Below are 12145 nucleotides of genomic sequence, written 5' to 3' on the forward strand. Positions count from 1 at the left end.
CATATGTTACTTCCCCAATATCAAAAGTAAAAAAAACTTGCAAACAAAAGAAGAATGTCCATAGCTTAAACTCATGTAGAAAAATATACAAAGACAAATAAATAATTTAAGTTTCATAGTAATTGGACAAAGCATCATCTCGCTACTATTCATATTATCTTATATTGAACAGGAAGAATAGGTCTTAATATAATATCTATGACCTCTGAGATCACTATTAAATGTCAAAAGTCAGTCATTTCTTGTGGTAGCGAGTACAATAAAATTTTAGGCATTAGGAGAATGTGAAGAATGGATCTTGCATAACTGTCAAGAGGATGCAATTTTTAATCACTTTGGAAGAAGCCTGAGTCAATGACTATGACATCTAGATACTCACTACAAAATGATTGATCTATAGTTAAAAAGAATTAAAGCAAATAAAGCTCAAAATAAATAAGGTTCGGAGGACAACCATAAAGAAACATACTTCTACAAACTTATCTTGTGGTAAAGATTGATGTGAAATGTCTTGGCAGTGTACTTTCCTCTTATCATCCACAAATTCTAGGTTTGGTTCAGCCGGAGCCTTCAATTCTTGGGAGCTACATTATGGAGCTTCTAAGATTCTTTGCATCTCAGTCTTTCTAACTGTTGCATTCATCAAGTCATCTAACTGCTGCTAAACCTTCTTTATTTCATGTAAACTATCCAAGTCATCACTAACAACACAATCTAAGCATTGCCAATATCTAAATGTAGGCACTTCAAGAGGGGGAACTAAAGGGACTATCTTTTTCCTCATTCTTCTTTGCAGTAAATGTGGAGGAAAAGGCCAATACTTACTTATATCTATTTCTCGAATATTTGTCACATAGCCTCTGCAAGAGACAATAATACATACCTTGAGCATGAAAATAGTCTGAAATTGTCCAGGAGCACATCATTCAATTTGAATGAACGTAGGACAAAGATGTAGAGTTTTATTATGTAAAATAGAAAGTAAACTAAAGCAATCAAGTTAGTTGTTTGTATTCCTAAGTGATCAAACAATGGAGACTGAGGTGAATGTAACATTCCAGATAAGGTGAATTTTGTAACATTCCAAATACATATAATAGTTGTACAATTAATATATTAATGACAGTTGAAGTACTGTAGTATATAGAACATTTTGATACGAAATGTATGTTTGATGCATATTGCGTTTATGTTATCTCCACCCACAACCATCATCTACATTATCACTTGTCTTATTGATAGGCGTGATAAAAGAAAAAAAAACCTTCTGGAGTAGAGATCTCACGTAATAGGAGATTTCCATGCTCAGCCTCCTCATGATCTTTTTGGCCTAGGATTATCCCCACAACAATTTAAACGAAAAAACTTGTGACAAATGTGAGATTTTTAAATTTCTATATGATTTCCTAGCCCATCTTAGTGGTTGGTAAGAAGCATTAAAAAGAATAGTAGGAAACATAATCGAGTTTCAAATTCAAAATAGCATATCTCAGAAAATAGAGTTTTAGTAGTCATGATCGATCCTTTGGATAGACAAAGAAAGCCTGAGAAAGATAGTTCCAAATGAATAAACAAATAGCATGGCAATTGGTTGCAGTAAATAAAATTTGAAAATCCATTGCTATTAGTTTCAATTGATCAAAAAGAATTGTGTTTCCCTTTGTCTCTGTACAATAAAAAAATGGCGAGAACATAGAGAATACTTCAAGTAAGTTGGTTTCACTTAAGTGAAGGTTCTCTAGCTCTCCGCCTTGGGTCAGGGGACACACCAATTAGTGATTTGAAATTGTAGGATATAAATGGGTTAAACAAAGTAAAATTCAAAATGTTGGGTACCCAATTTGTCCACAAAAAATTATTAGCAATGAACAAGATCCTTCTCCATTAACTGATTGTCATTGGATAAAAAATGCAAAATTATCCACCACTTGCTGCCCGCTTCCAGTTCAAAATTGTAGCATGTTCAATGGGTTGGCGAAGATTTGGACAAGAAAAACCTTTCTACAATTTGGATTGTCCAGTGTGGTTATATGGATTGTGGAAAACATCCATCATCCATTTGCTCCTAGCTATAAGAGGATTATAACTATTCAAATTGGTCATATGATAACAGCTCCCACAGTTTGAAAATAACACTTCATCACATCTCTTCTTTTAAAACTCCATCGAGAATTCAAGATTAAGTGATCAAGTTTTTTTAACTGAAGAATCGAATGAAGCAGAAAGTGGCTTATTCGCATCAGTAAATGAGGATCCATAAAGTGTTGATTTGTCAACATACTCTTGTATTTGACATAACAGTCCATGTTGTTTGGACATCCCCAGTGGTTTCAATAGGCCCAGCATAATGTTTACATCTGAACATACTGGATTAAACATATTGAAATGATGTGGAATACCAATGTTGGTATTGCTAGAACATGATGAAGTAACAATTTGGGTATTTGAAACATGTGAAGGAAATGTAGAGGGGCTTTTTCTTGACATAGCAGCCCCAAGCATGTCATTGTCCAATTCAACCATGTTTGGATGTATTCCTGAGTCAGAGTAATTCATAAAATTACCATTTTGATCTATTTTAGTTTGAAATGGCATGCTTGCATCATTTTTTGAAAGTGAAGCATGCAATGTTGGCAGCTCAGCATTGAGTGTTCCCCATTTTATGTAATTGCCTATAGCTTGAAGGTTATAAGAGTTATGTATTTCAGGGAGTTGGTTTTCTACTTTTAGCTTCTTTTTTGAATCTATTATGTTCACTTTTGAAGCTTTCAGACTTACTTCCGTTGCCTCATCTTTATTATTTGCTGTAAAAGAAATAGGAAGATGTTGTTGAGTATTCTGCGCTATCGGCTTCAGCACATGCTTGAAACTGGCAAACTGGCTTGTAGCTAAAGATAGATCTAATGAAGATGGATTATTATCTAGACTTGTGTGATTGTCCATAGCACGTCCCTGTTTGTGTGGAATGACACTACACATCGAGCTCTCTCTTGTTCTTTGTCGTCTCTCTCTTTGCTTCACTTATGTACTTTTGGCTTAAAATAGTCCCATTTGCATGCCTTATATTTTTCAGGCATGCAAAATTCGATAATTTTGTGTTCCTGGTTGTTACCTTCAATCGCGCATTTACTTTTTCTTTTTGCAAATTTGTCGGAGAAAGAGCAATAGTAGCTGATTCTAAGGATTGATTTTCTATTTGAGCCTGTTTACCATTGATCATCTTCCGCCTTTTCAAAATCTATTTATCTAGGTTCTCTAAAACAATATCCATATTTTCTCCTGGAATAATAGATTGATGGTGTGCTGCATGAAATACAATAGATTTGAGCCTATTTTGTTTGACATGTGCCAAGGTCAATTAAGGATTACCCTTTCTGAAGATTCTCTATTGAATTAACCGTTTACGTTCATTCTAAGAACCTCATGTAGCTTAACCCCAACTTTAATTTTATTTTTAACCATGGTTTCTGTAAGATCTAATAGTTCAACTATACCAATTGTTGATCATAGCCAATAGTCCAGAGTCTAGACCCAACAATTTTCCTCTATCTGTTTATATCCTCACAGTGCCTAATGTCATGCTTCGATTAAGTACTATGTTTGTTGCTAAAATTGAAATGTAAAAAATATGGTGGTGCTATCTACTACCAGTTACAATAGTTCACTCCCAAGTTCTTGATGCAATTACTGATCCAAACCAAAAATATGAGTGTTCAAATATAATAACAATGTCTCCGATGAAAGTTAGCATTTAAAATGATTACAATGTTTCAACATAATAACTTACAAAGGACATCCCAGTATTTTAGAGTTTTCACTCATTTCAAAAAGAATTTTACCAAATTCATCTTAGAACTAAAACAATAGATTCCAAATGAAAATCATATATAGAAAATGTAACTTACGAAGTTGTATTGACAAGATGCATCATGCGCTGCTTGTAAGTATGACATTGTCCAACAAGATCTATAATCCCTTCCTACTTTGGACCCTGCATATTGTAGCTATTCCAATTACAAATCTAAGCCTTGTAAAATAGCTTCAATACTACTAATGCATGTATGAGCATATTCATTTTTTTTATGTCCTTGAAAATCATTATGTTGATATTTAATCCAAAAATCTACCCTCATATTATAAAGTACAAAAAGTAAAATATGCTCCCAAATGTTGCAACATATATTAAATGGAAAGCATCTACAAAAGCAGCCCTCGAGAAAAATACCATGTAGCTGGAAAAATATACTCAGGATTGAATTAGAGACTTTGAGTAGCATAAGAGCTATAAGGAATTCAGTCTTAACATGAAACTTAGTAAATTAGTTGCAAATTTATCTGGCTAACTATCTAGGAGAATGAGATGCTTAATCCATCCCATTAGATGCTTGATCCATGTCACTCTGCCAGTAATGAATAAGAATAGCATGTGTATTAAAGATAAATCACTTGAGCTAGAAACTGTATCCATCTTTATGAATCTAAAATATGACATAGCAAAAAGTGGAATAGTTGTGATGGAGAAATATCATGAATGAGCCAACTTCAACATCAAATGCTTGAATAACAACCAAAGTATACCTCAAATTCATAATATTTGTAACAATATAGAGACCTTCCTCTTTGTTCACTATCTACATTAGCCATTTGATTAGATGTATTTTGAGAATTAATGGAATGGTTCTGAGACAATTAAAAAATTCAAAACTTGACTGAACACTTTGATTTAAGCTTGACTCATCATCTCTAGTGGCATCTGTTCAATGGGATTTCAACTTGCACACTTTGGTACTCAAAGAAAAATAGATGTAAATGGAGAGGGCATGTTCTAACATTTATGGTCATCCATTTTTAATTTCAGTCTTTGCAATTTTGCACAATACCTTTGCAGGGAAGGAAGCCCTCAAGCTAGTTGGATAGTTCAGACACAAATGTCAATAGTCCTTGGTTTAGTTACTATTGTGGGAATTGAGTTGAACTTGTTAATTATTTCAGATTTGTGGTTGTGAAGGAAATTGAGAAAACTTTTCTGCTACCAACAAACCCATTTATACCATCTAATTTTGCATTGAGGAAACCCTTAGTCACCTTTTGACGAGTAAGGTGTTGAGGAAGATTAGGACTATAATCAAGAGCTACTTGTCAAGCCCCTACTGAAAATTGTAGATTTATAATTATATAAAAATTAGGTGTTGCAGTTAAATTTAATAGCAATCCATTGTAAGAGGCTAGCCCCTACTAAGAAAGGAAAAAGGGCAAATGCTAGTTTGAAAGGCTGAGTAAAATTCTAACAAGGGCCAACTACAACTAAATGGTACATTAATGCCAGCTACTAGTTTAAACAAAATATAATTATCAACTACTACTTAAATCCATCTACAGGATATGATCCCTCATGAACTATGATTAAGATTAAATAGACAATATTCAAAGGCAGTGCTTGATCATAAGGAGATGCATCCTTCAAAATGAGATGATACTAGTGAAAAATGTAACATTTCCCCACAATCAAGGATATAAAAGGTGGTTCATTTGTAGATAACATCAAGTAGAATTGAAGAATAAGAAATCTAACCAACAAGGACATGAATGGAGCACAAATAAGAATGAATATTAATTAAGGAAATCATACTATCAAGTTTGAATTAGAAAAGAATTAGTGTATAAAATAACAACAATAAAGAATATAATAGAAAGTAACTGGTATGCAAGTATTCTTCTATTAATCTCCATATAAATTTGTTAAGAAGATGCAACAGTAATGGTCTTCCCTCGTCAAGTATGCCAATCATGAGATGGATGGACTAAAGGTTCTGCTCAGAGGCTCATTCCGTGCCCTTGGCCTTGGTTGAGGAAGAATACCTTTGATCCTCATAACAATGGAAACAAAACACAAAGGATGTTTCATGCCAAACCACATCACACCTAATCTAGAGGATATATTCACCATTAATGATTGAAATCATACTTAATAACACTTCATTGAGCTAAGTCAAAGTTCAACTGATACATTAATTAAGTGAAACATTGAAAACATTTGCAAATAAATGCATTAAAATTTGAAATTAAAATGCCCAGCTAGCCATGAAAGACACAACATCATTGGTATCTCATCTAAAAGTTTTAAATATTACCTTGTATAATTTTAACTGAAACATTGAAAACATTTGCAAATAAATACATTAAATTTCGAAATTAAAATGCCAGGCTAGCCATGAAAGACACAACATCATTGGTATCTCATCTAAAAGTTTTAAATATTCCCTTGTATAATTTTAATTGTGTAAAGTTTCTCTAGCATAACTAAAAGGAAAGAATATGGAAAATTATATCAATTTTCTACATTCTATATTCTTTTCTACAATCTAATAACCAACTTATAGCTGTACATTACTTCATAGATAAAAAGTGGTTGAGCCTACTGAAGTGAGACTAGCCTATTTATTTTGCATTTGTTAATAATATTTTGCAAAATCAACATCATTCAATTTGAGACACATGGTAAAACTCAAAAATTTCATTAATCTTGGGTAGATATATTATATCTTGACAAACAATTTTTTTTGTAAGTTTACTTGTACAACATTATGAATTCTCACAAGCTCGTGAGGGATGGGTCGTTAGGCACAAAAAATTATTGAGTGCTAGATGTAGTCAGTCCAAAAAAATGACATTTGATGACATTGAAGTAAAGTGACGATATTAGGGATCATCAAGGAATGGAAGAACTACTAGTTCATAGCAAGTGAGAAGGATGAAATTTAGAAGGTGGTGAGGGTAGCAGAAAAAGAGCTACTGTTCTATCAGCCAACACAGAAATTGATGCCAACACAAATGCAAGGAGATTTCCACCTCCAAATAGTGCATCCCATGGTCCACTTCCTATAGACACAATAATCTGATGAAGCAATATAATAAGCTGCATAGAAGATCTGACAGAAAAATTGGGTGGAAGAGAAGAAATTATATGTGACAAACAATTTAAGCATTTACCTATGGAATGACAATTGAAAGATTAAGAACTCCCATAGATAGTCCTGAAATGACAAAAGTAAATTTCAAATGATTATGCCTTTCTTCATTTGAAAATATTATGTTGACTTCAATCAGGGTAAATACACACTTGTATCAATTTTTATCAATAAAATACCACGATAAATCAATGAGACAGAAAACTTTTGCAAGTTCACTACCCAATCAAAAGGCCAAGGAAACCTAATAATTAAAGTAACTAAAATTATAAACTATGTAGCATGAAGAAATAGAGCGAAATTAAAATAATCTAAAACTAAATCTTCAAAGCATTAAAATGCCAAAAAAGATATTAGGATTGTATTCACAGCCAATCTTGTGAAAAGGCCAGTTCATATATTTAGAGCATACTTAAATAGATCCAAGAAAAGTTTTCCTATGGAGAATAAAACTATAGCCAGAATGATTAGAAGGGCCAGAATCCTTTTCAATCACCACATTAGGGCAATAATAAAACTTCAATTTTTTTTAAAAATATGGTTGTTATCTTTGAGACTAGCAGAAAATTCACTTGTTAAATTGCAAACTATTGCAAAGCCCAAAAAAGGAGGAACATTTCTCTGCTTTGACTAAAATAATGTTCCATGAAAAGAGACCCTTGGCCCATATGAGAGTTTTAGATGAGGCTAGTAGCAAGTAGAAATTTGTTGAGGGTTGATACCAAGTTATTCGGGAGAAATGTTATCACTCCCACGTCTGAGTTTCCGATTTCACATTCCTCACATTCCTCAAAAAGGAATATAAGGAGAACAAATTTTGATGAGAGGTGTATTAGGAGTGCTCCTGATTTAGGATTGGCAATCAAAAAATTTGAAAAAAGATAGGAAGAAAACTTGCCTCTCAATGATCCTGTGGATAGGACCCTTGGTTGTATCTAATTCTCAAATATTTTTGTTCCTTTTGTCCCTTTTTGTGAGTTGAGGTGACTGTTTCTGCTAGCCTGTCCATCTAGAAATATTTTTTTGATTTTTGTAAATTGGTTGGGAACCTTTCAAAATCCCTCTTTTATGATTATTTAAACAAGAATAGGACATGCAATACAAAGCTCTAGTCTGCATCAAGTTCAGAAGCATAAGTGCCACTATCCTTGTAAATCACAACAAAGGGGCCAATTAGATGATAACTGTTAATCATAAGACTATTATATTGAAATGAGCTAGATATCTTCGGCCACATCTTACTCGAACTTGTAGGGTGACCTTGTATCCCCCGACCCTTTTTTGTGAATACTTAATATTTCATTAATAGAGAAGGCACTATTCATCAAAATAACAAGCTAGATATTTTAGACAAGAGTATAGTGTGAGTGATATTTTTGACTGTAAATAGCTGTGATTTCAAAATGTTGTTACTTTATTTAATCTACTAAGTTAATAACATTTCTCATAGGTATTTGACAATTTGAGGTTAGTTGTTCAATTATGCATAAATGTTTATGTGGTGGAAGTAGTGATTTCAATGGGCTCTCTACTATACAGCAACTGCTAATTTTGCATTATGAATTATTTGCATTTCTTCATATCCCTCAAAAGCAATATTCAAATATACCATGTACTTCCAAAACCAAAAAATAGTTGCACTGCAAAAGTAAACTCAGAAGGGATTGTGTTGATTGAATTCATAGTAAATTTACTCACAGCCTTGGAAATGTTCATAATAATCATGAAAGCATAAAAAAAAAAAAAAAAATTATTTGAGGGAATATGTTGATTGAATTGATAGTGAAAATTACTGACAGCCTTGGAAATGTTCAAAATAATTGTGAAAGCATTAAAAAGGAAATAAGTTGATTAAAGAATATTTACCTTGACCTGCTCTAGAATTTGAAGTAAAGGTTGTTGTTAATACAAAAGGAATGCTATATGTTACCTGCAAATGTCACAGGTAATCAATCTTTATCAAAGTCATAAACTGTAACTACCCAAAGTACATAGAATAGCGCTTACCATGATACTTTAATATCAAACTAGTCGCTTTACTAGAAACTAGAAATTATATATGTATATACATAACATCCAAGATAACTATCAAAGGGGGAGGGTCTAAAACATACCACAAGAGGTGCTCCAAGGACTGCAAAAAAAACCAAAGCTACAATTTTAACAAAACTATGAGGAGGTACAAATTCATGATTTTCAACAAGTTTGGTGATGATAACAGTACATGCAAGCAAAAGGCACTGAACGAAGTTTGCAATTGCCCACAATAATTTAGGGCCTTTCTTGCGAGACATAGTTTCTATCATCAAAGAAGTTGCTCCTAGCATTATTGAATTTAGCATTAGGCCAAATGATCCTAATCTGACACCTTCATCATATAAAATTGGAAGAGGTTCAGGACCAAAAGGCTTTCCCTTATAAACTTCTTGACCCATCCAATCTGTGTCAAAGAGTAAGAAGGGGAACCATGCAAGCCATGTCAGTGCAGTTACAATAAGTAAATACATCATTGGAGAAGGGAGATCTCTGAAAGCACTAAATAGCTCCCATATGAATGTCTCCTGGGTTGCTTCATCAACCTCTTGCTCCTCATCATCTTCATCATTTTCATCAATTGGATTATGAATTTTACCTCCCACTGCCTTTGCCCTCGCTTTTGCTTCTACTTGAGCCTTTGACCATCTTTTTTCAGGGGTGGCTGTTACACTAAGAATGGTAGCAACCACTAAGAGGATTATTGCTATAAAAAATGCAGACTTTAGATTAGCATAGTTGACACCATAGGCCTCTATTCTTGTGAACGAAATAATTTTATACCATTTACTGTAAGAACCACTCGCAAATCCTAACACATTCCCTACTACGATAAACAGTGAGAAAAAGGCATTGACACTCCTAGTTCGTCTCTAGTTTTTTCCTGCCAAAGGAAAAGCATTTAGAAATACATATGGGTGGAGCTTCAAGAGGTGCTAGAATTTAGTAAAATATTTCATTCATCAAATTAAAGTCCTTCATTTAGCAAGAGAATACAATCTAGAGTTCATTTATGGTTGCCTAGTTTTAATTTCTTGTGGCTATTTGTGAAGAGCAAAATTTGCTCATGGAAGCACTATATTGAGTCCTTGAATGATAGGGAGATTCAGAATTCTTCCCTCAAAATTTGCACTACTTAGCCCATGAAAATGAACAACTTTTTTCTTGGAGTGAAATTCCCTATGGACAATGTCCCTCTCCAAGGAATGCGAAGAAATCATACCTTTCTAGGATACAGTCAATGAAATATAAACCAAGTATAAATGTTCTTTTTGGCAAGTCTCTCCATTGAGAAAAGAAACTGCATTTGCAGTAGATGAGTCTTTAATGGGTACACACTAGAATATAAAAAATCCAAACCTATCTAGCACTGCCTTTGATGAAATATGCACTCCTAACAGGAAATGCTCGACATAAGATAATGGGATATTGCCTTTGATGAGCATAATTATTCAAATTACAACCATCAAGAGCTAAATTTTAAAACTCTATAACCATTAATGAAATCTAATGATAAACCATAGGAAATTATTGGCTTCAACCAAAGCCTCTTTAAATGTGGTATGGAAACAATTTCAAAGACCTATGATGAGCTATGGTAACGAAATATTTTGCTTGATGAAATTTTTGAAAGCAAAAACAATTGGTACATTCCTTTGTAAATGGTAAATAAAAAATATCCCATAGGTAAAACTTTCTTCGAAGGGAATAAATATAGTTGATTGTGGATTAATACAGTAATAGTTTCATGAATCTAAACATTAGTCTTCGTAGATTAAAAATTAATCACCTCACCATCCTATAATGGCTGATCTTAACAGAGACATTTTGTAAACATATACTTCCTTCAAGGTCTATTTTCTACATGGCTAAGCTAAGGAGGTTTTCCCAGACAACCCTTCATGGAAAAGTCTTGAACATTGGGCATTGAAGATTGAAAACCTCGAGAGGTGGGAAATGTCAAAGTTTTGCATTAATCAAAAAGGTTTCTTTCTCTAAATATTTGAGTTGTTTTATACATGGTACTTTTTGTTGGAAATTTTCTATAAATGGTCATGTCCAAGTGGGATTGGAGCTAACACCAACATAGGACAAATGTCTGCAAGTTGACCGTTACCTTGAACAATACTACAAGATGACATTGAAAAAAAGAGAGGGGAAAAAGAAATGTAGCTCAAAAAGGCTGTAAGTAAGGCCTTAACCATCATCTTAAACATAAACTTTCTAGATACCATTGCAACAAATAGCAAAACAATATAAGCATGACATACCTGATAAATCTATGAGGATTTCCCTGCAAGGCCCTTGAAGCATATTGTTGGCAAGATCAAGGAGCTAAAACCCCAAAACAAAAATAGTAATAGCTCTTGGCCTGTATGAGATTAAATCACCAAACATACATCCCAAATCTATTGAAAATCCAATGAGCATAATTGCCATTACCACAATGCATGCTCCCATAACTATAAATGGCCTCCTTCTTCCCTGGGAGCACTCACATCTATCACTATAATACCCCACCATTGGTTGCACAAACATGCTATAAATAGGGCCACACAGCCATATATAACTAGCCCATGTATGAGGAATACCTAAAACCTGCACATATGGCATCAGTAAGGAGAGCTGCAAAGCCCATCCAAATTGCATCCCTGCTGCCACTGATGCAAACTTGCTAGAGTTCTCAGAGGAACTCCATTCTTCACTTTTCTTCTCACACAAAAATTTCTATTCATGATTAAAACAATCCCACCAACTCCAAAAAATTGGTATCCGTATGACAAATAACAACAAATTTTCAATGAAACTCAGAGTCAATTACTATGGCGATAAAAGAGGTTTCAAATGACGGATATGCCGATAACATTAACTATTGCATGAACCTAATGATTCCAAATTATATATATATGATGTCTTGTGATTCACGTGTGAGCAGGTGACTATAGTCTTTGTGATGTATATTGGAGCTACTTACTATGTATGTGATGTATGGAAAGCTAATTAACTTCTGTACCGATGATGTGTATGAGCAAGTTTTTGTATATGAGACAGGTGCTCATTATAATCATGATGTGTGTGATTTTTGATATGATCCTTATGAATATGTGTAAGTTGCTAAAAATAATGATAGGTGATGGTAGAGA

The 12145-nt window shown here is 33.5% G+C and overlaps 1 pseudogene; it reads right to left on the reverse strand.

Annotated features, from left to right (window-relative positions):
- Positions 1 to 6709: 6709 nt before the first annotated feature.
- LOC149562779 (sucrose transport protein SUC9-like) lies at positions 6710 to 11737 on the reverse strand (annotated as a pseudogene).
- Between the last annotated feature and the right edge of the window lie 408 nt (positions 11738 to 12145).

This window comes from Cupressus sempervirens, chromosome 4 (genome assembly GCF_028749045.1).
Source record: "Cupressus sempervirens isolate cs-2001-9-10 chromosome 4, ASM2874904v1, whole genome shotgun sequence".
Lineage (NCBI taxonomy): Eukaryota > Viridiplantae > Streptophyta > Pinopsida > Cupressales > Cupressaceae > Cupressus > Cupressus sempervirens.